This window comes from Accipiter gentilis, chromosome 3 (genome assembly GCF_929443795.1).
Source record: "Accipiter gentilis chromosome 3, bAccGen1.1, whole genome shotgun sequence".
Lineage (NCBI taxonomy): Eukaryota > Metazoa > Chordata > Aves > Accipitriformes > Accipitridae > Astur > Astur gentilis.
Genome location: NC_064882.1, coordinates 19,381,630 through 19,404,533, shown reverse-complemented (window position 1 = coordinate 19,404,533; position 22,904 = coordinate 19,381,630). Strand labels below are relative to the sequence as shown.

The window sequence follows — 22,904 nt, the reverse complement described above, 5'->3', positions numbered from 1 at the left end:
ATACATACTTATAGTAATGACTGCTTTTAAACAGAGACAGAAACAAGCATCCACTAGACTACATGGAAGCTACACAGTAAGAAATACTTCAATAATAAAGAGGGGAATTTCAGCTGAAGACAAAGCTGTGAAGCTGACTCAGATGAACTACTGGCCACAACTCACGTTGGTGTCCACATTGACTAATGGGTATATTTCCCCTCAAAAATCTCTATTTTGAGGTAGTATTATAAAGCCACTTGATAACTGTTACTTTTTTGCACCTACTGAGTGACAGACTATCCCCAAACCTCCCTCATACAGACAGTGCTGATACACCTAAAGTTACGGGTCAGAACTGCCCTCTGTGCATGAGGAAAAACCCAAGGCAGCAACTGGGGGACAGGAAATACTGCAAGTTCCTGTTTGTCAAGTTTCCCCTGCATCATTTTCACCAGGATATGTCCCCTCCTTTACGAAACAAGCACAAGAGATTGAACCCAAAATGAATGACCATTTACGTTTCAGCCGAGATCTCATACTACTGTTTCTGCATCTGGCAATTCAGGGCTACACATAAAAAGCAGTGGCATTGGCAAGGTCAGCTTTCTTATCTCCCGATTCCAGATTCTCTTACCCCATTATGTTGGATAGGTTACATGGAAAATTTCACATAAATGAAACTCAAAATTCCCTCACCATCATACCACACCCTCACTTCACCGAGATGGGACAACAAGACTCTTAGTGCGAGAAGTACCACTTGATTGCACTCAAAATTGTAGAAGTAATGCTACCAGACCAAATTTCATGTTCTCGGGCTTTCTGCACGTCTAGCTGACATGCTACTTGAAGGACTGTACTTACAGCAGCTTTCATTTTCTTTACTCAGCTAACAAAGCGTTTCACTTTCTGTGTTGCTCTGTGCTTGAACCACATGTATGTTACGATAGGGATTAAAAATTTGAAAATGGACACTCTAAGTAGAATCCACACTGCTTGGTACTTTCTGGAGAGGTATTTGGAAGAGCGAGACCTATTTTCCTGAAGTTACTGCGGCAGATCCCACAGAGTTCTTCCCTAAAAGTATTTGTAGGGTACTGTTAAATTGTTAAACTTTTACTTGCATTTCAGCCGCTTACTAATAAAGTCCCCACATACAGGACTGAAAACCCAGGCTGTGAGCCTGAAGAATTTCTTCTTCACATACAGTGCAGCCCAAGCAACAAGAAATACCAAAGGACTTTAGTTTCACTCATGTCAAAATAGAAGTATTAATTTTGGGGAAAAAAAATTCCCACTGAATCTGAAAATAAACACAACTGAGGCAGTACTGTGGTCTTGTGTTTTCCCTCTCCTCTCTCTCCTGCAAGGCAGCAAGCACCTCTAGCGAAGCGGCTTGTTATCTCTGCTCGCCTTGATGTCAGTTCTCAGATGTTGGGGTGTTTCAACTGTTGCGAGCTAAACAGGGAATAAGAGCACCTGTCAGGTGTCACAAGACATTTATCATCTTAAGGAACAGCATTCAGCTTAACTCTCATTGAGACATCATAAAATACTGTCATTAATGCTTGATAGTATCCTACTCCACTCTGATTACTTATGGTGAGGCATAAGAGTATTGCAGAAGGGGCATCACCAGAAGCTGGGCTGCCACAATCCAGTCCCATTGAGGTCAAAATTACAAGGAATAAAGTTAAGACACTGCAAAGGTAAGATAAGATAGTCTTTTATGGCTAGGTCTCAGGTTTTCACAGGGAGTGCCTGCTTTGCACTGACTTTCAGAGTTAGTTTCAGTTCAAGAGATCCAGAAAAGTAACTAAACAAAACCAAGGGAATTTTGCCAGTTGCCCATGACTTTATTGTTTAATCAGACAGCTGTAATCCTCTTCATGCTTTGAGAGAGCGTCTTGGTGGGAAGAGCGTGCCACTGCGATGGCGGAGGAGTCACCTGCAGCCCCTGACGCAGAACCACAGCCCTCCGGCCGATCTCTCACTGCTCTCACACCACACAGCCTTTCACCATGTCATTCTTCCAAAATCCCCCCCCATAAAACAGACCCTCACAGTTCATCTGACACACCAGAGCTATAAATGTGCCTCCTCCCAACAACCGAACCCACTCCATTCAAGCATCACTGAGGATGAATGAGAGGTCACCTAAGCTGCAAGCCTGGCACCAGCCTTTGGCGCTGAGGAGAAGATGTTCCTCATGGCCTACTGTGACAAAGCAAACTGAAACAGCCAGACCAGCCATCGTCTGAATGAAGCAGTGGCCTAATGGGAAAAGAAAATCACATGTGGCTACATAACTAAACATGTCTTACAATGCATTACGCATAAGCGAGCTGAATTGAAGTTGTACTGGCAGTTTTGAACCAGCCACTCTTAACACCCGAGTGCTAGATTTCTTCATGCTAAAAAAAAAAAAAAAAAAAAAAGAAGTTCTTTTAACCATCTTCGCTGGATACAGTTTAGGTAGCAATTTTACTTCCAAAAGATCCCAAAGTATATTTAAGATCACCAGTTTAAAGGATCTCCTGTGGGACAGAAAAAATGGTCCATTCAGCTCAACTCAGTTTACACGTTAAGAACACATCTCTCAAATCGGGTCTCGCAACCCGAAGCGGGACAGGCCCCCTCTCTTCTCCCACCATGGCACTGGGAATGGCCATGGTTTGCAACTTCAGCTGGGAAGAGACACTTGTAATTGGGAAGACGGTGAGGAACACAGACAATTATTCTTTCTGCCAGGATACGGAGCTTGAGCCTGTGATATAGGACATCCTGTAATTCACAGGACAAGCAGCAACCCTAAATAGATTAAGAATTTGATGTATTGTGGTTATCTCACCTGCCCTGTAGGCTAGCAAAGGGAACCCTACAAGAAGATTTCTGCATAGGGCTGCCCAGGACAGAGTTACAATGGATACTGTGTTCAGCTAAAACTGAAGAGCAGTTACCGTCCGGGTCTACCATCTACCGGCAAGTTATGTTGCTACTCTATGGAGAGAGAAAAAAAAAAAGTCTTTTTTTGTTTAATAAGCATAAATGGTCAGCAGTTGGTCCCAGTCTAACGTGACGGGGGACAGTGCACTCCCCAGCAGGACAGAGTCCCAGTGTCCTGCCCAGACCCTGCTTCAGAAGGAAGAGCCCCGCTTCCTGTAGCACCCAAAGACATTTTTTTCTGCCCCACATTCAAATGGAAACAAGGCCTAAGATCTAAAGCGTTCCTATGGTTTAATCAGGTTGCAGCTCATAATAGGCACAGAACTGAACAAAACCCCTCCTGACAGGAAACTCAGCTGTGACCTACTTGAGCATACATGACGTTATACCCTACATGTGGCAAAGTGGTACCCATTCATACCTCCACTGATAAGAGAAACATGAACGAGGAAAAGCAGGAGTACCAAGAAAGCGTTCACCCAGATCCCACATACCTCACCACACTGCAATCTTTTTTTTTTTTCCCCCCCTTTTTTCCTGCATTTGTTTACTGTCACATAGGATTTTTACCTTAAGAGCTGAAATGGGACAGCCCCGTTGGCAGCCTGCTGCTTTGCTTTGGAAGAGGGGCTGTGACTGCAAACGTGGCCACGCTTCTCCTTCCCGTCACCAAGAGCTGAATCCCACGGCTGCCCTCAGCAGATGGGAGCCAGACTTGGGCTCTCCCAGAGCAACCCGTCTCTGCGGCAGGCTCCCGAAAACCACCTCTCCTGCCCAAAGTACCAAGGCTTGACCACACCAAGCTAGGCATGAGCTTTACTGAACCACCTAGAATACAGGACAGCCATCCAACCAAGATGTATCTTTTCAGCAATGCCATTTACTTCCTAAATGTTTGGGTATTGTCAAAACCAAAGACTTCTCCTCGGTGATGCCGTCCTTCCTAAGAAAGGTAATCCCTGCCCGTGATGGACAGACCTACTCCCAGGAGGCTTCTGCTACTTTTCCAGAGATTTCATGATCCCATTTGAACACAGCAGCCACTTCACAGTGCTTGCAGGGAACAGACCTCTCCTTACTCCATCCCACCTCCACGCCTAGGAAATTGTAAAAACCCAATCCTCCCCTGCAAAGCATCTCCTATTATGAGACTCATCTACCCACAGGTAAAAAGAAGTCTATCTGTTTTTCAAGTCTTTATCTCACATGGTATTTTCCCTGACTCTGAATCACGGCCCGTGTGGCTGAGCTGGGGGCAGGGAATGACTGAGAACTGCCAGAGCTGTAATGGCCACAGGGCAGTGGTCAATCACAAGCCTCTGCTCCCCAGTTCCTCTTCTGCCATGACAGAAAAAGGGCATACGTGTCCACCCAAACATCAGCTTCCCTCACCTACACACTGCTTTCTTTCCTAATGCTTCTTCCTTTAGAAAATACACTTAGAAAACCAGACCAGAAGCGGGAGAGCAGAATGCTCCTCTGCCCGAGGGCCAGCAAACGGGGGATTTGCCTTTAAAAGTCATACCCTTCGTTAAGAAAAATACATTTCTTGAGACCTGATTGACCATTTGATAAAATGCAGGTGCGATTTCACTGGTTTCTGGAGAGTTGTGCCCCATTAGATCAGTAATACACCTAATGCCTACTGCTAGCATGCGGCCCTGGCCAGGAGAATTAGGGTAAATTGGGCCGATTTCTTTGCAGTGAGAAGGAGGTCTGTCAGGCTGCGATCACTGTAACAAGAGTCCTCCCCTTGTGTTTTGCGTACCAGAGGAAGCTATGGGCATTAGCAGGTTATTTAATGAACATCATCACTCTAACTTCCATGGTGCAAAAACTGACTGGCCATTGTTGTCACCTTTTTAGCCAAGGTATTGGTAATTCTGTACGAATAGATGCATCTACATAATAATAAAAATACCTGTAGCACAAATCCAAAAACATACAATAGATGTCCTTCAAAAGCATGTATATTCTTTGAAATATAAAAACCCTACCACCTCAGGCCTTCTTCTCCATGCCAGCCTTTACTCCAGTCTGTCTGAGTACTGCTTTTCATATCTTTTGATTTTTGTACTGGTATTTTCTTATCCTATTTCTGCAGGAAAGCCATCGTGGACTGCTACAACTGATTCTTTGGCATACACAAACTTGCCTTTTTTTTAAAGCACAGTTCCAAGTTCAGCAGTGAAAAGGTAATAGGTTACTGAAAAAAGTCAAAATAAGCAAAAGTAGAAAAACATCTTAGAGGTCAATGGTTAACAGGGGCTAAAGACGCTTTTTCCATGATCTTTGCATTGACAGCAGGAAGCACAGACTTCCATTGTCTAAGAAACAGAAAATGTTTTGCATATTTGAGATACAAATATTTATCTGAAACTTACACCATTCTGCACCTTATCTTGTGTATCCAGTTTATAAGCTAACACAATACAGAATTAAATCTACAACAGGTTGCACCTACGTTTGGAGGAGGGGAAGACTTTTCTTGATGCTTCCGAGCAATTCTGTGAAAGTAACCACTTCCCAGTTATTTTAACTTTAATTACAGGATACCACACCATCACAGCATTTCTGAATACAATGTTGTTTCAGGGCAAGATGAAAAAATATGGAGCTGATATTGTTTTATCAGGTCTATTTTATTTTTCTCCCTTTTTAGCCATTGTAGGCAGTCAGCCAGGTTACTGGATACATTGCAATGCCAAATCCACAATACGGAGCCCACAGCTAAGAATTAAAATTAACGTAACTTAGGACATAAATCTAGCTGCCTCACAATCAATCGTTTTTAAAGATTTAAAAGATTTTAAAAATTCTACATTAACATTAAAAAAAAAAAAAAAGAAAAAAAGGTGGTACTCCAGGTGGTACTCCTATAAATTTTGAAGGGCTAATAAAGTCAGGTCTGGCAGCTGAGAACTAGAGTTATTTCACAAGTAAGGACTAACTGGCAGTATGTTTTAAGTATGTGAACTGCAAATCTTTGTTTTTGATTTTCACACCTGTGAGATTATCTCATTAAAAAAGAAAGAGGGAGTAACCAGGTGCCAGATGTAACTACATTGCTCTGTTTTCAGTGGTTTCAGCAGGCAAGCTCACACAGAAACCATTTGGTTCAAAACACTCATTCATTTAGAAGTTCAGCAGAACATGTAAAGCACCCTTTCCCTGTGGACTAAATGCAGAGACAAATGTGACTATTTCACCATAAGATGTCATTTCTCAATAAATAAAACATGTAAAATAAAACCTAGAGAAATATGAAGACTATCAGAGGAGAGAGTCTGACAGCAAATGGGCTCTTCCCTGCTGTAGCCCCCTTACAAACCGTAACCGTCAAAAGGCTATATGAGTAGCACCCTGCCTGGGAGCTACCTCCCCACCTACAAGAGCAGTGCCTGTGAAACATGACCAGGACACCTAAAGGGCCTCTTCTGCACACACGGTGTGATCCGAACAGCATAGCTGATGCACCGAAAGGAAAGAGGAGCATGTGCAAAATCACCCTGGGAACTCCCTCAAGCGTAACTGGGAGCCCGTTTGTATGGGTGCTGCTTTCTGATGGCCCAAAATACCCTAAACATTTATATAGCAGCCATAAGTAACAACCCATCTTCCAGTCAGTGGACTGAGTTCTGAGAAATTAAATAGCGATGCTTCACCCTGCAGCCACGCTATATCAAATGTGAGACAGTCAGATAAAGCATAGGCAACACTTACTCTAAAATGAAAACAAGTGCTCCAGAAGCACATATTCACAAGACAACTTTTTATCTGCATTTCTGGTACGGTCGTTTTTCCCATATATAAAAGGTACAGTTTCATGTATTTGACTCATAAAACAATATTAGGTATTTCAGATTAGCATTTGTCACAGTAACGTAGACATCCGTCATTCCAAGCAGAGAACTCGTGGCCACAACTACGCTAAAAGCTCAGTTTACAGTTCAAATAATTCTCGGTTCCGACGTACAGGGACACAGAAAGGAAGCCTGTGGAAAAGCACCATGCAAATCTAGTCACCTACTGCACGAGCTGCAGGTACGCTGTATCCCAGCACAAGGCTACATAAGAGCGTTCGCTGCCAAGAAAGGATAACCGTGCTGTGGGACAGAAAGCAGGGGGAATTATTGCGATGACTGAACTCACACCCAAGGCTAACTGTGCCTTGAGACAGGGTGGAACAGTCTCAGTACAGCGCAGCGGTTACACGGATGCAAGGAAAGACTCGGAGAAGAAAGTTACATAAACAAGGAAATACTCAGTAACCGTCAGCCTTAAAATGGATTTGGCAGCCTGGGCAGCAACCCCTTACGTTACAGGCATTCTAGCAGTTCTAAGCGAAGGTTTAGAACTGCAGCTTCTGCCACGGCTCCCGCTGACAGCCTCCCGCTCCGACGCCGAGGAAGGCATACCTCAGCTCCTGCCGTGTCGTCGCTCCCATTCGAAGCCGCCACCAGCGGCTGCTGCCGGCTGCGCTCCCTCGGCCGCCCCCAGCCCTCCCGGGACAGGCTCCCACGGCACACCGCCCGCCGATCGGCCCCCCCGGCCGCCCCGCACCGCCGCTGCTGCGGGGCGCGGGCTCGGGGACCTGCGCTCGGGGCAAGCCCCGCCTGGCAGCGCGGTGAAATAAACACACGCACACACGCACACGCACACCCCGTCCCGGGTCTCTTTGCGGGGACGGCCCCCGTCGCTCGCCGGCCCCGGCTCTGCCCTTACCTGGCTGTCCCGGCCGCCGCCGCGGAAGGAGCCCCGGCGCCGAGGGAGGCGGAGGAAGGGAGGGAGGGAGGAAGGCTCCGGACTGCCCCGCTCCGGCCCGGGAAGGCGGCGGCAGCGCCTCCTCCTCCTCCTCCTCCTCCTCCTCCTCCTCCCGCCGCCCCGCCGAGCGCGGCTCCCCGCGGGGCAGCGGCGGAGGAAGCGGCGGGGGCGGCCCCTGCGCCGGAGCCCGCTCCCCGCCCCGCCGCCGGGTGGGAGCAGGGCTGTCCCGGGCTCCCTCTGCGCTCGGGGAAGGTGCGGGACGGGGAGAAGCTGAAGTGAAGAAGGTGGCCCACATCAGCCTGACCCGGCAGGAGCCGCCCGCGCCGGTGAAGTGAAAGAAAAAGGCAAACTGTACAACTCGGAGAAGGGTGAGAGCTCTCCCCCCAAATCTAGGTGCGCCCGTGCGCTCGGCACCAGCTGGCTTTAAACTGTGTGTAACCCGTGCTTTGGTGCAGGTGTTTGTTGTTCCGAAAGGCGGTGAAGAGCGAGCGCTCCCAGGGCTGCGGGGGAGCGCTGTGCCCAGCGCTCCCCCATCCCGAGCGGGCTGCGCAGCCTGAGCTCGCTCCCGTGTAATGCCCATCCCGGGTCTGCTCATGCCCGGGCGGCCCCTGGGGTTACAACGCCTTCCTTCGTACTTCACCACGTGTAACGGTCACGTCCAGCCGCCCCGAAGCTCAGACGCTCACGCTCGTCTACAGCCTACAGAATAGCTGAAAGTGGCTTTTTGCGCCCAGCGGGAGTCCGTGTTGAACCTCAGACTTCAGGGTCTACAGTGAGATGTCACACAGGCCCTCTTCTTTACCTCCTTCTTTTAGCCCAACCTTAGCTATCGAAACTGTCAGTCTGCAAAAACCTCAGTGACAGAAAAAGAGCTAGGAAAGTTCCCTTGAAATACATCTCTCATGTTTCTAAGCGTCAGTCTAGAGGAAAGCAAGCAGGGTCTATGCTGCTTACAAGCAAATCGTTTTGTCGTGACTAGTGCGTAATAGCTGGATCAACACAGATGTCCTTCTGTTCAGCTTGGAGGAAATGACTTAGAGTCTTTGTTTTCACTTGGGGGATTTCCTCCCAAATTACACTTTTGGCACTGTGGCCACGTGTCCTCTCCCCGTTACACTCCTGCTGAGCCCAGGGAGTCACAGCTGCACCCCTAGTGCATGGGGCATCTCTGGTACAAACACGTGGACAGTCTCTGTGCAGCCACTTCACGGTGACCCGTCCCACCAGCCTGCTCTCACCACGCTCCCTCCACTCCGTCCCCGCACGTTTGTAACAGCATGCACACAGGTGCCCGTGCAGACCTCCTCACCCGCTGTCGCTGATGTGCTCAGTTTTGCAAAGCAGGCAACTTTTGCTTCATTTTTCAAGCAACAGCAGCTACAGCTTTCCCTACCCTGTCTGCTGCTGCTGTGGCTGAACAGTTGCTGAAGGAGGGACTTGGAATAGCTTTACCCCATAAGGTACCATTTCTGAGCTCTGGAAGGAAGTTGTCATGTACCAAAGTGTGGTTCTGCTACGATGTGACTTGACCAGCAGCAACTACATTACTCCTCGGACTTCACCCCAGAGCTGCAGCAGCAGCAAAGGGACAGCAGAGCACACCTCCGTGGTCCAAAGCAAGCGGCTAGTCCATGCTCAAGGCGTCCTTCTTACAGCTACTGACCGGGAGTTAACCACTTTGATGTTGGCCAGTCAACCAACGGAGTATTTGTGGTGGAAGAGTGGACCACAAAGTTTTTTGGAAGCTTTACGAAGCTTGCCAGTTCTCAGTCCTAAAAATGCTCTCTCTTCCCCACCCCCTTCTTCTACTGCAATGGCAGATAAGATCATCAGCAGGACAGTGGGATCAAAGCAACTACAAGATGACATTGCTTCTGAGGACAGGGATATGCCTCTGAGGGACTGAAGAGGGTTGGTCACTGCCTGAAGGCTGGGCTCTGACTAGCTGTGCTTGCCTTGAATTATAACTGCTCTGGGCTGGATGACAGCTGTGAGAGCAAGGAAAAGAGCTCTGCAAAGGCTGGGTGGAGAAGGATGAGGATGTGCTTAGCAGCCTTTGGGAAACTCCCTCTCAAATGCACGCTGAGCGCATGCATTGAGGAAAGGCTCAAATGCTGTCAAAAGCTTTGGGAAAGCTTTGGGAAAAACTTGGGGAAAGCTTTCCAAAAACCTCGGGAAAAAAACATTGCCCACTGTTCTGTGTGGCTTCTCATGGCTCGGTGAGCAGGGCAGCACCGTGCATTTGGACTTCAGCTGCACAGATTTGGTTTCTCATGGCCTGTATGCCTTCACTTTTGTTAAACAGGGCAAGCGGTGTGATTTCAGTTTGAGAGACATGCCAATCCTTGCACAGTGCCAGGGTTTGCAGAATTACTAGGGGAAGGAGTTTTCATTTTGCAAGGAGGGTCTTGTTTTCCTTCTGTACTTCATAAATGTCTAAAAGCACCCATCTCCAGGGCTACTACTATGTTCTGATCTAATGAATTTAAACAGCAAAAGTACTCTTTCAAATATTAAGCTTCTTTTATACAACTGTATAAATTTTACAGCCAGGAGGGGACTGAGCTTCCCATTCAGGGAAATGTTTTGTCTTCAGGATTAAAAAAAAAAAATCCCCTTTGCAGAAAAAGTAGCAAGTTGGAACCAGAAATTATTTTATTGCTCTAAAATTTCACATGAAGAAACATTATGCAAATGTGGGGAATGCAAAAAGGAAGGGACATTTCAGGGCTTTGGTTCTATTTCCAGAAGAGCTCAGTGTTACTTGCTGTTTCCACCTTTTCTCTCCTTCCTCTTAGAAGTTCAGGACCCCTGTGGACTGGGGTGGTGTAGCATGAATCCCACCTCTTGGCTGCAGGGATCAGAGCACTTGTTGTCTGAACCTTTTCTTTGGTGAGCCCCCGGGGACTCAGTGAACTGAAATGCCGTAGTGATCTTGCTCCGTTTTTGATTAAAGGCACTTGGCTCCCAGAGCTGTTGATTTTGCTCTACTGCAGAGGAAGGAACAGCGGTGAAGGGTTCTTGTGGCAAACCGCCCCTCTCTAGGAGGAAGTCTCCATTTCGGGAAAGACTGAGGCTTATGAAATTTCAGGCCCACATGTGGTGTAAAGTACCAAAGAGAGAAAGAAAAATATATAAGTTGGACAGCAACATTGATAGACCATCTTTTCCAGCAGTTACTCACTTATTTATGCTTCATCATCTCATGGTCCATGTCCATTCTCTCTTTGGAGCCAGTGTTGCTCTTTTAGGTGAGCTCTTGAGTCCAAAATCCCCTTCTCTGCAATCTTTCTGGTCAGAGAGAAGCATCTCTACCAGTCCCATGGTCACAGAAAGGCTCTTCCTCTTTTTCCTTTTCGTGCCTGTCAAACCCTCTTCACCCTACTCAGCCCTTCTTCATTTCTGAGCGGCTTCTGTGAATTCAGTTGCAGATCATTTCCTCTGTTTATTTCTCTTCCCTCACTTGCTGTGGGCAGAAATGACAAACAAGTTTTTCTCACTCTCAGGAGGGAACCTTGTGAATGAGAGAAAAATTACAGTCATTCTTCAATGTCTGGTTTCCATATCAGCAAATGTGCTGCTTTTCCTTTCTCCAGAGCTTTTTCCCAGTTCTGAGAGATTTGGGGGATGATTCCATTGCACCACTGAAAGAAACTCTAAACATTGGAGTGTAATACAGACCTACCATAAAATATTCTTTCTTGCAGTTGATATTGTTGTCTTGAAGGTGGATGGAGGGACCAGCAAAATAGCCGAAAACCACAGGGACAGTGTTTGAATAAGGCTTGGTTAGGAGAAGAGAAACCAGGAGGCAGGGGAGCCATGGGCTCTCTATCTGGCAGACCGTCTTGCAAGGTGGGTTATGGATTGCTGGCAGACACTTTGAGCATGCTTGGGGGAGATTTTAACTGGGGGCTGGGGAGAAGAGCTCAGTCAGGTACCTCTTCATGCTGTGGTTTTTTGGTTCCACCACTTTCGTTGGCAGTGGACACAGCAGTCACATTCACAGTGATGTGTGGATCGATACCATAATACTCTACCAAAGTCCTGCCCAACTGGACAGAGGTCCATGTTTTGTCACCTTCTTCCCCGCGAAGCAGCTGCTAAATCCTCAGTTTTAAAGTGGTGCTATAGTATGCCTTTTGAACTAACAAAGTTTTAACTCAAAGTTTAAACAAAAATATCTGCACTTTGACATCTGGGCTCCAAAGTTTCTTGAATTTTTAGGTGTCCTCAAAGACTGGAGAGGCCCAAGATCTCAGCATGACCCCAGTAGGTCACATGACCAGAAGGCCCTATGTCACGATAGACAAAAGTTTAGGTATGATGACTTTCAAGGAGTGCAGCTACAAATCAGATCATATGCAAACAATCAAAGACGACTTGGGCCATCCCATTATCAGAGAGCAAAGAGCAATAGTGGATAGACAGGTAAACACCCCAGTGCTGCAGGCATGGATGCGAGCAGCATAAGAAGGTATTTGGAGGAGCACCAATTTAAGTTTGTACAGAGACATCATGACCAATGCAAATATTATGCAAAAGAACTTATTGCAAAGGTTTTTTAAGGTACCAGATAGTAATGAATGTGCCAGAATAATTCACCAGTTGCTTAGCAGTGAGAAATGCATCCTGCAGATGCAGATCTACAAGATGTATAGTAAAAATTTTGCCCAGTATGGTACAAAGACTATCACTTAAACTTACCATTTATGCCTACCATTAGAAGAGAGGAAAGGGCTTTTAAGATTTTGAGGGAAATGAGAAAGAAGAGAGATTGTGCACCTTAAATTGTTGCTACCTCCTGGTTGTCACATGGAATAGCTGGGCAAAATAAATACTAAATGATTACTAGAAAGGAAAGGGAGCTAGTAATACTTAACCAGTTTACAGCTAACTCAGATATATTTAAAGAAGCTGTATTAATCTTACCTAACTTCATATGTTTAATACGGATGTCTGTACATGAAACTATCATTTAGACTCCTTCCAAAGAGAGAATTCAGCACTTCTAGAGCCCAATTCATCTGACCTGTTTATTGTAGGATGAGATGAATTGTCCATGGACAGGTGTCTCCTTCTTGCAGCTAATCATTAAAAGCATGACAGCTAGATCAGGTATTTAGTGCATCTTCATTGTTAATTTTTGAAGCTAGAGAAGATTAATTTCTTTTTAACATGCCTTCCAGGTCAAGCATACCCATAGAGTTCCTTACTGCAGCCCACTGTAGTAGTATATTCTACAGCTTTTTAGTGGAAAACCCATAACACAGTTCCCCCAGCATTTCCACACTGGCTCAGGCCAAGATTCTCAAATAGCGATTAGCACTTGACACCTAAACACAAGATGTAGGTAGGCCTTAGGATGAGGAGTTGTAACTCTGGGTAGTCTCATGTGAGTCTCTAAGTGAGACAATTGCTTAAGCTCTGAAGCGTAAGTTTTCATTTCCTTGCAGAATATTTGTAGTTTTGTTTTGGCTGTTAAAACTCTGGATAGTCTTGTTATCCATGTAACAACCTTGCTTTTTAATCTTGCTAAACTTGCTGATGCCCATGGCAATGTGTTCCACAGTCTAATTGTGCGTTCTAGCAACACTATTTCCCTTCCAGCCTTTTATGTCATTTTGTTTCTATTTGATCCTATCTGTGAAACAGAGATAAAACTTTTGTTCTTCTTTTTCTGCCTAGCTAAGTTAGGGGGGAAAATGTCAAGGGTGGTTGAATCCACCCACAATGTCTATTGAAGGAGCAATAAACCCACAGTTTCAACTACGTCAGGTGATGGAGCACATGCTCTCCACCAGCCCGTCCTCATGGGAAGTGTTTCAGGACAGAGGGTGGAGGGGGCTCCTCGGGGTCCAGGAGCCATGGGAGATCCCCAAGGGAACAGCAGGGTAGGACATCTCAGCCAGGCCCTGTCCCACCACCCCAGCCAGGGAGCAGGGCAGGCTGGGGGGGGGGCAGCCAGGTTCAACCAGAGACCAAATCAACAGGCAAGGTAGTGACGATGAGACAGATCCGAGGTCAAGATGGGAAGTTGCTCCACAGGTCAAGGACAGGTCCAGTGACTGCCAGGCAGCTCCATGGTGATGGGGCAGACCCTAGGTCAAGCCAACATCAGCCCAGAAGTCAGGTCCCACGGCCAGGCAGGGCAGGGCTTTGGGGAGCTAGAGACTAGCACTGCTGCAGTGTTGGGGACTGGCAGCCGGGGGGGGGGGGGAGGGGGGCTGAAATGGGGTCCTGGGCCATGGGCAAGGTGGTGGAAGGCCCTGCGAAGGCGGTCAGGGCCATTACAGCCTAGTGGTGCCTGACAAAGAGGAGGAAAATAGTCTATGGCCTCCCAAATCCCTGCTTTCCTTTCTCCCAGGAAATCCATACATGCTGGAGTTTCAAAGTCAGAAATACCAAAATGAAGACCATCTCTGTAATTTTACTTCAGAACCCTTGTGCGTGTGCATTCTGATGCAATATCTCACCACTCAATCACATTGTTTCTTCTGCTTCTTTCCCCACTCATCTGCTTCCTTATTCAGAATGGATAACTTCTATGAAATGATTGATTCTTCAGTCTTTTTCTTAGATATCTCACAGGCATCCCTACACTTTCTTTTTCTGTGCATTTTTTGAAGCTTACTCTGAGGAAACATTTGAAATATTCGTGGGATTTCTGTGGCATCCTTCACCACAAATGAGTGGAATGGACAATCTCCAGCCTTTTAGAGAGCAGGGATAAAGGGAGTACAATAAAGGTTTGCAAAATCTTGAATGGGATGGAAAGGATAAATAGGAATCTGCTACTCACTGTCTCTTCTGATTCAAGAGCCAGAGGTTCTCCACTGAAGCCAGTAAGAGCTAGATTGAAATCAAACAAAAGGAGATGGTTCACCATGCAGCAGCCAGAAGATGTGTCAGACTTTTTGCTTTTCAAATGATGTTATAGATTAAGCAGGTCAGATGGGTTTCAGGAGAGACACTTGGAAGAGCGATCTATTGAGAATCACTGGACAGACGCGCCATGACAGATTTAGAAAGCCTTCTGAGACAGAGCCTTGAGGAATACTTGTATGAAGGTGTCATAAAGGCTTGCTCTGTTCTTTTTTACCTGGTCATCCATCTGTGGTCACTGTAGAAGGCATGATGATGGGCTGGATGGATCCTACCCTTCACAGATACAAATAAATGTATTTTTACAAAAGAGTTGTTGCAGCAACATTTATTGCCTGTCCTACAAGCCATCACAGTAACTCAACAAGCTCATCCTAGCAACTTTCCCCACTACCAACTAATACGCATCTTGCACAGCCCATGACCTATTTCTCAGTCTTCCACAAAGAGCAATCAACCTTCTTTCTTGCCTTAAAGCCTTTACTGCTGCAATAGGTTGAGATTCCTGAGAAGTAAGGAGTGAGATAGAGGCAGCTGTATCTTCCGCTGAGGTCCTACTCAGCTGTGACATTTAAGAGTCACTGCATGTCTTTGAGGGAACAAATTTCCTATACAGAGAGGGATGTATTTACCAGTGCCGGCTACAAAAGTCATGCCTGCTGTGTTTCAGTAAGTCCATGCATACATCTCCAATGTAGCTGTGCTTTGGGATATATGATTCCCAGCCTGGTGCAAAAGTGAAAACTGGAAACACAAGAGGCACTGTAATTTTTGGTTGGCAAATCTCATCTCCATGATCATCGAAAAGATCTGCAAGGACATGTCATCTGACCTACTCTTTGAGGGGACAGGTTATTCTAATACTGGGTTAGGTTATAACTATGATTGTTTAATCCCATCTTGCTCTGAGGATCCAGTGGTCATGAAGTGATCTGGACAAATATGCCAGACAACTGCATAATGGCTGTGTTTAGGATATCTCCTGCTTACCTCTGAGGACAAGCAAACTGCTTTCTGCTACTGAATGGTGCTTTTATCTACTTTTAGCTACTTTACTCCTTAAGCATTTCAAACAACTGAACATTCCCTATCCCCCTGCTTCCTCTTTTCGGACAGTGTATTTCCTCCACTGCAATAACAACAGGCAGCTTTCTGGCCACAGTGGCTAGACCACAAAGACGTTCTCTGCCCTGTTTTATTAAAGAAAGAGACATGCTTATCCAGAAACAAACAAACAAACAAGCAAACAAAAAACCAAACAACCTTGTCTTCTGAATTCATTAGCAACAGGTTATAGTAAAGAGAAAAGTTGCATTCAACTTCTGTCCTTCTTCCACTGACTCAAAAACCAGGTTCTCCAGCACATTATGGGCTAGACAGCAGTGATGGTGGGCTACATGCTGGATTGGAATTCTCTGCATGAGAGACCTGTGAGCTCTTTCTTCTGAGAACAGACCACACACTTAAAATACAGAAGTACCTATTGTCATCAGAATTTTTCTACACTGTAAAATGCAAGCATGTGAATTCATAGAAGACTGTCGTCTGGAGGAAGCCCTAAAAGTAAAGCTTCACTTAACTTCCCTCTGGGGACAGCACACCCTACCAGAAGACCAAAAGAAGAGAAACTACTAATAAGTCTCACCATCCCTTATTACTGGGGTAAGAACATGGTAACTGGGGAATAATCAGACATGCATGCTTTCTTTGCTGTGGCCAGATCAGGTTAAACATCGGTCTGTCCCAAGCCATGGAAGGACAAGCTCCCCTGCCACTACCGTTGTTTTCCTCCAAGTCCTTTCGAATCCTTGCAGATTAGGGTCCCTCTGTTTTATGATCCATGACAGATAACTTGGAAAAAAAGACAATGTAAACTTAGGCCATGTTCTAGGACAAATTTTAACGGAACTGAGAAACAAAGAGCGTTCCTGTAGCACTAACGTGCATCCGTAGGAGAACAGTAGATAAAAATGTGGGCTATTAGCCCAGTTCAAGGGATACTTACACATTTGCTAGTTAAATATTGTCTGTTTTCACAGTCTGTAGCCAAACAACAGAACCACAAAAGCTAGAAACAGAAGAAGAAATCCTGTGTCTTTCAGCCATCCTCGGAGAGCCTCTGATGGCCTCATGCTTAGCAGCTTTTACCTCCTTTCTAACTTCCAGCTCATTGTTGCCAGCTCAATGCCAGCCACCGGGGTTCTGTTTCACTGCTGTATTCTGGCTGCACCACACTTTTGAAGAGGCACGCACTATGTGAAGAAGCAAAAGCGTCATAGCAACAGGCTGGGACATTGGTGCATGGTGCTATAACCCATGTGATATGTCTGGTAAGATCTGTCTGCTGTTACAAACAAATGTCACCCCAAGGAAAGATGGTCCTAAATACAGGTCTTCCAACCTGCTTGAGAGGATGGCAATAAGGTACCGACTGCAAACATACAGGCAGGATCTCCCTTAGGTTATTCTAAAGGGCAATGACCTGAACCCATAGACTACCACAGAAGGTGCTTTTATAGGATACTGTAGTCACAACAGGCCAAAATACCAAGGAGTTTTGAAAGCACACTGGAATACAGGGAATCTGGGGTTTTGGTCAGTGCTTAGGATATCATAGCATTTCTGGTTATAAAAATTGCCCAGCATAGTGTGAGACATCTGTGTGTGAGCTGTGGTTATAATCTAGACTTCTGGAACAGCAATTATCCATATTCGTCACTCATTCCTTTCTTTTCCTGACATTTCCTGCTGCCTTCTTTGATTACCATCTTCTGTGAGGAGCTCCCTCTAAAAACTTTTCTTTCTGGACTAGGCAGCCAGCACCTGAGTGGGAGGTCCCAGCTGCCTCTGCCAGGATGCTGGGAAGGGGGAGTGGCACTGGCCGTGACCTGCCACCATGATAACCCTCATTGATCCAGCTGGGATTAACATTCCTGTGGATTCCAGATGTTTTTTAGCATGGTGACTTTTTATCCTTTCAGCATTGTCAGCTGATGCCAGATTTTCCTTTGCCATGCAGAGTCATGCCACCTGAGATTTTGGGATTTTTATATCCACAGTCTAGGCAGGAGTTATAAAGCAATGAATGCTAATTCCATGTAGGAAAAAGAAACTGGGGAGATTCTTTATCAAACATTTAGGTGATAATTACATATTAGGAATAAAATTGACAAGACTCTGTAAGGAACATTAATAGTTATTGATTTAAGAATTAAAAGATTAAAGAAGTGTGTATCAGGCTGAATGAGTCTTCAAAAACACATGCACACACCTCTTTAAAGCTACTGGATCCCTACATTTGCAAAAGGCTTTGTTAAACTTCTTTAGTAAGTGTGAACCTGCTTGACCACAATGATTGGTATAATCACATAACCACACACACTTGCCAAGTCTTTCTTTTCCCTTTCTCTCTGTTACTGTATAACGCTGCAGTGCAACTTGCCATAAGCCAGGGAGTTAGTTATTAAAAACTACCTACCTTCAGTACAGTGCAGCCTGATTCGGGTGGTGGCTTGATGTGCTAATGTAATAAAATGGCAGGAAGTAATGTATATATAACATGGAAGAGAACGCAGAGTCTTCATTTAGTGGAACATTCTACCTCACATACAGGGTCAGCACAGTAGCACGGGGGAGCACATGGAAGTTCCCTGCTAGTACTGATACAAAGAACAGCTACCTAAAAAAGGCAAGCATGTAGAATAGGGTGTTGGGTTGCTCAGCTCTGGTGGTTTTCAGCTTGTGATCCCTGCGCCTCTAGATACTTCTCAGGAGACCCACAGGAGGTAACCAAGAAGGCCCACACTCCATTCAGGAGGATCCTCTCTCTAAGGATCCTTAGCTCTGAACACCACCGCCCTGCCAGCTTAGGAGTGGCGTGGAAGCAGCGTGAATTATCTGCAGCATGCAGCTACCAGGAGCCCTGAGCAAAAATTGTGGCTAGGTGACACTGCAGGGCAGGCTCAGACACTGTGGGACAGCACTGCGTGTGGTTTACAAGCCACACGTGCGGCTGCTAAGGAAACAGGGTAAGCCTGCTTGAAGAGGCAACTCTTAGGATCCAAAAGCAAGTTTTAGCCTTCAGATACAGGTGGCAGGGCAAAATTTAATCAACAGGTATGGGTGCTACAGTGAACAGACTCTGAGCTAAGCAAAACTGGAATTTCACAGCTGACTTTAGTGTAGTTACACCATGTTTATAGCTAAAACACTGAAAGGAGATTTTGTGTCAGGATGTGGCCTGTTTAGCTAGAATATACTATTGAAAAGTAGGTGGTCAATGTGTAACTTCAGCTTGTACATAAAGTCTCATGTAAGACTCTGCGTAGGCTTAGAACACAAAGCAAAAATGTGAACATAGCTTTTCTCCCTTGGGAGACAAGAATATTTCTCCGTTTACAAGAGGTTTTTATCATTGTGTTACATAACTGTATTACACTTCATTAGAAGAAATAGCTGAACCACTTTGGTTAGAAGGCTATCACACCAAAACTCTAATCCCCAAGAGATTCTGATTGTGGTGACATTATTGTAGATACATTCCTAGTAAAATTGTTCTGAATTTACACGGCGGTCAGGCTATGGCTTTGCTTATGGAGCTTTAGTGTATTAGGGATTCCCTGACATGATTGCAAACCGGAGAATAAAATATATCATGCATCTAGTTGACTTTATACACCCACTTCAACAAATGCAATCAGTGGTATGACAGCAGTCTTCAGTTCAAGCATTTTGCCACATGACCTTAATTTATGCACTTATCAGGCTGGCACCCCAGTAATGACAATTCAGAGTAAATTCACTGTAATAATTACCTGCCTGAATTTATTCTACAGTGAAATTGATATCCTGCACTCACCTTAAAAACCATTTTTCCAGTCTTCACTGACATCCATTAATGTTATATATTTTCAAAAGAGTTGCAGCAGATAGTAGTTGTTTTGTTATTAAAGACTTAGTAACTTCAATAAAAGTTTTTATTTAACTGATGTTCACTTTTCAAGAAATATTTACCGGTTAAAGAAAGTAGGGACAGAAAATATAACACACTTTTTTGTCCAATTCAACCTGCATGAATTCCATTGCTGTGAGCAAAGCTAAGTGGAGATGAAAGTTGCATGCTTTGCAATGTCATGTCTACAGCTATGGTCTTGCTGAAACCAGTTCAACATCTTCATTGTTCCTAAAAGCTCTTAAAATCGAGGTATAGGGGCAGTTAGGGAGCCTCAAGTGATATAAAGAGAGCATTTCCACTTCATGCTTCATTCCTGCTTTCTTGCAATCTCCTTTCATTCAAGATTAAGCCTGATCTTGTTCTGTTTGAAATCCAGCTTTCTAACAGTTTTTAGGATCCAACATGGTCAGCAAATATGGTGGTTATTAGATGTATGTGTACACGTATGTGCATGTACAGAGATACACACACACACACGTGCACATACACACAATTGTAATACAACTATTGAAAGACAAGTTAAAACAATGCAATTTGATTCATCAGTTGAACTGCAGAAATATGACAATATGAACAACAGACAATAACCCTACTCTTGCCGAATTAGTATCCCCCTATGCTTCATTGGATTCTATCATAGATCCAGTATCTTCAGAGAACTATTTAGCTATCACTGCTTAGATGCTTAACTCTTAGGAAAAGTCAATTGTGATGAGCACTAAAAGCATTTTTTAAAAATAATAATAAAATTCTCTGGAGAAACCTTAACATTTTTCTCAAACTTTTCTTGCCAAAATGCTTATGAGAAAGGAAGAAGACTGTAAGTCCCTCGCCTTCATGTGTTTCTTTGTTCTAATACACAGGCATGTCACTAGTAAGAGATGCCTGTGCCATGACTGCAAGTGGGCTGACCCATTACTATCTAGCCTCACATTTGGCTTGTAAACAATAGTAGGAACTGAGCCCATAGAAAATATCTCACTCTCGCCAGCCTGCCACATTGTTTGAGCTGGGAAATCGAGACAAACTGCTACATTCGTGGTTAAAAATAAGAGGCCTTTGAATTTTCTCTCTACTCTGAACTTTCCACCAAGGGTTGACTTTTGTCATTTTGGCACATCTTTTGAGGTCTGAATATAGCTTAGCTTTTATGTAGGGCTTTCTGTACTTTAAGAATTGTGCAGCACTGGAACAGGCTCAGACCTGTTAACAAAGGAAGAGCAAGATGTGTCTTACTGCACCAGACACCAGCATCCTACCATGCCCTAACGTGGGGGCTCGGTTGTGACGGGGGCAAGACAGTGTAACCGCAGGTGCCTCAGCCCAAGGCAGCTTTCTTCTCCTGGAGGAAGCCTAATCTTGGTTCATATTTAGCTTTAGAGCACCACTGACTGCAGCCACACCTGGGCTGAGTCTGTCCCATCTATTCTTTTGATTTTGCACCCTCCACAAATCCCTCACAATGAGTGACTCAGCCTTTCCACCAAGCAACAAAGGCATTTAGAAGGTCACAGCTCACTGGCACGCTCCAAAGATTCTTTCAAGCTGCAAATGATAAAATCAGTTAAATTGCCTGTGTACAAAGTACAATACTACGAGGGGCCAGGGATATTTACAGAGGATTCATACAGAAGGTAACTTCTAATAAAATCCACATGTTGTGTTGAGCTTGTTATTGTCAAGCCCTCAATAAAGGGATTTTCCATGATGGTAACAACATGTTCAGATATTACTTCTTTATTTTAATTTTGGTAGAGAAATATCATTGTTTAAAAGGATTATAAATTTGATATTCTACCTGGCAAAAAGGTAGACTACTTTTATTGCTATGTTACTTACCATGTTAATGCTACCGTGCATTACTTACCGTGCTAACCTCAGTTTAGCATTTTGACTGAAGTCAAATACATATATATATATATAAAAAGGTGTGCATATTAAAAAATATATGTAAAAAGATATATGCTAGTGGACACTTGCAACATGTTATATGTACTGGCACACTCAGAATCATCACATGAACTAACAAAACCCAACACTGAATCTGTAAGTTTGCAACTTACCTGAATTACAAAAGGACCTGAGGGGCTGCAAGATTTTAATTCCCACTGATTTAATAGGGAGTAAATTTTAGTTATAGTATATATATTTTTCATCTTTATGCGCTGATGTATTTACACTATAGTGAGTTAAATTTGGTTTATAAAATGCAGCAATATCTTTCCTTCAGTTAAGCTTGTATGCATTGCCTTGCTTGAATTTGAATGAGAGGTTCCATTACACATCACTCTTTTCTCATGGTTCAGGTTTTCCCCCGAAACCTGAAAACCTGATGGGACCAATCTTGTTTTTAAAGTTAAGCATGTGCACCATCGTATTGCTTGTTAATGTATTGCTTGTATTGGGAATGTTCAGACTGTGTAGAACTGCAACTGGAATGTGGAGGAAGCTGGAAAACCCGGGACTCAGAACTCAAACCCTTCCCACCTCTATTATCACGGCAACCCCACAAGCACAGGCCATGAACAAAGGTAGCAAACTCTAGATGGAAGACAGCTGTTTGCCTCCACTACCCTCAGTAATGAACAATTCTAAATTGTCTTGGTGGTGACGAGTCTATTATCAGTTTAGATTCAGTGGCAGCTAGTTTATTTTCATTTGTTCTCAGGGTAGTATCTTTTGACTTGCATAGTTCTTCCTCCCCAATGTTTACCCTTGTTACTGGCTGAAACCACATCTGGTTGAGCTAAAAGAGACACTTTCTGGCCTATACTGAAGGTATCAGTATTTCTTTGGCTATTTTACGGTCATCTTTCCTGAGCTTCTCCCAGTATGTATTAATCTTTCTTCACTGTGACAAAGTTGTTCAGAGTACTCTGCATAAGGTCTCAGCTTACATGGTTGCATAAATATTTCCCTTTAACTTACTTGAAATACACACCTACAGATCTTTAGATGTGTTTTCATTCTTCACAATGATGTCACAGTAGTGGTCTTAAGACATCCTGTGATGGACAATTGACTAACCAGCCAGGCCTTTCTCTTCATCTTTTTTCAGCAGCTGATGGACCTGTACTTACTGAAGAAATTCTTCCTAGTCTCTAAGTCCCTTGCCTTTGTCGCGTTAGACTTCTGTTAATTGAGCCCTTGCTTTATAGCAGTTTGGTCCTACCGTGCACGCCAGATACCTTCTTTCTGTCACCAGTATATTTCATTAATCGTTTCTATTATTTGGACAGATCATTAACAGAAATGATAAATGCAGTCAATCCCTAATCCACAGTTACACAAATCATCTCCCTATAGCCTGAGCATTAACTGGTAAGTACAGACATTGCTCTTGCTCTTCAGCTGGTTTATTCCCTCTGATTTT

At 44.5% G+C, this 22,904-nt stretch overlaps 1 protein-coding gene across 6 annotated transcripts in view; it reads right to left on the bottom strand.

Annotated features, from left to right (window-relative positions):
* The window catches only part of TEC (tec protein tyrosine kinase), a 67,809-nt gene extending 46,661 nt beyond the window's left edge, over window positions 1-21,148 (bottom strand). For 2 of the 6 annotated variants that reach the window (XM_049793809.1, XM_049793819.1), the window contains exon 1: window positions 7,654-21,148. The gene's annotated coding sequence lies outside the window, so the exon portion shown is untranslated. Of the gene's footprint in view, window positions 1-7,346; window positions 7,581-7,653 lie in introns of those variants that run through there. The other 4 variants (XR_007504895.1, XM_049793825.1, XM_049793782.1 and 1 more) reach the window with 4 other exon arrangements.
* Window positions 21,149-22,904: the final 1,756 nt, after the last annotated feature.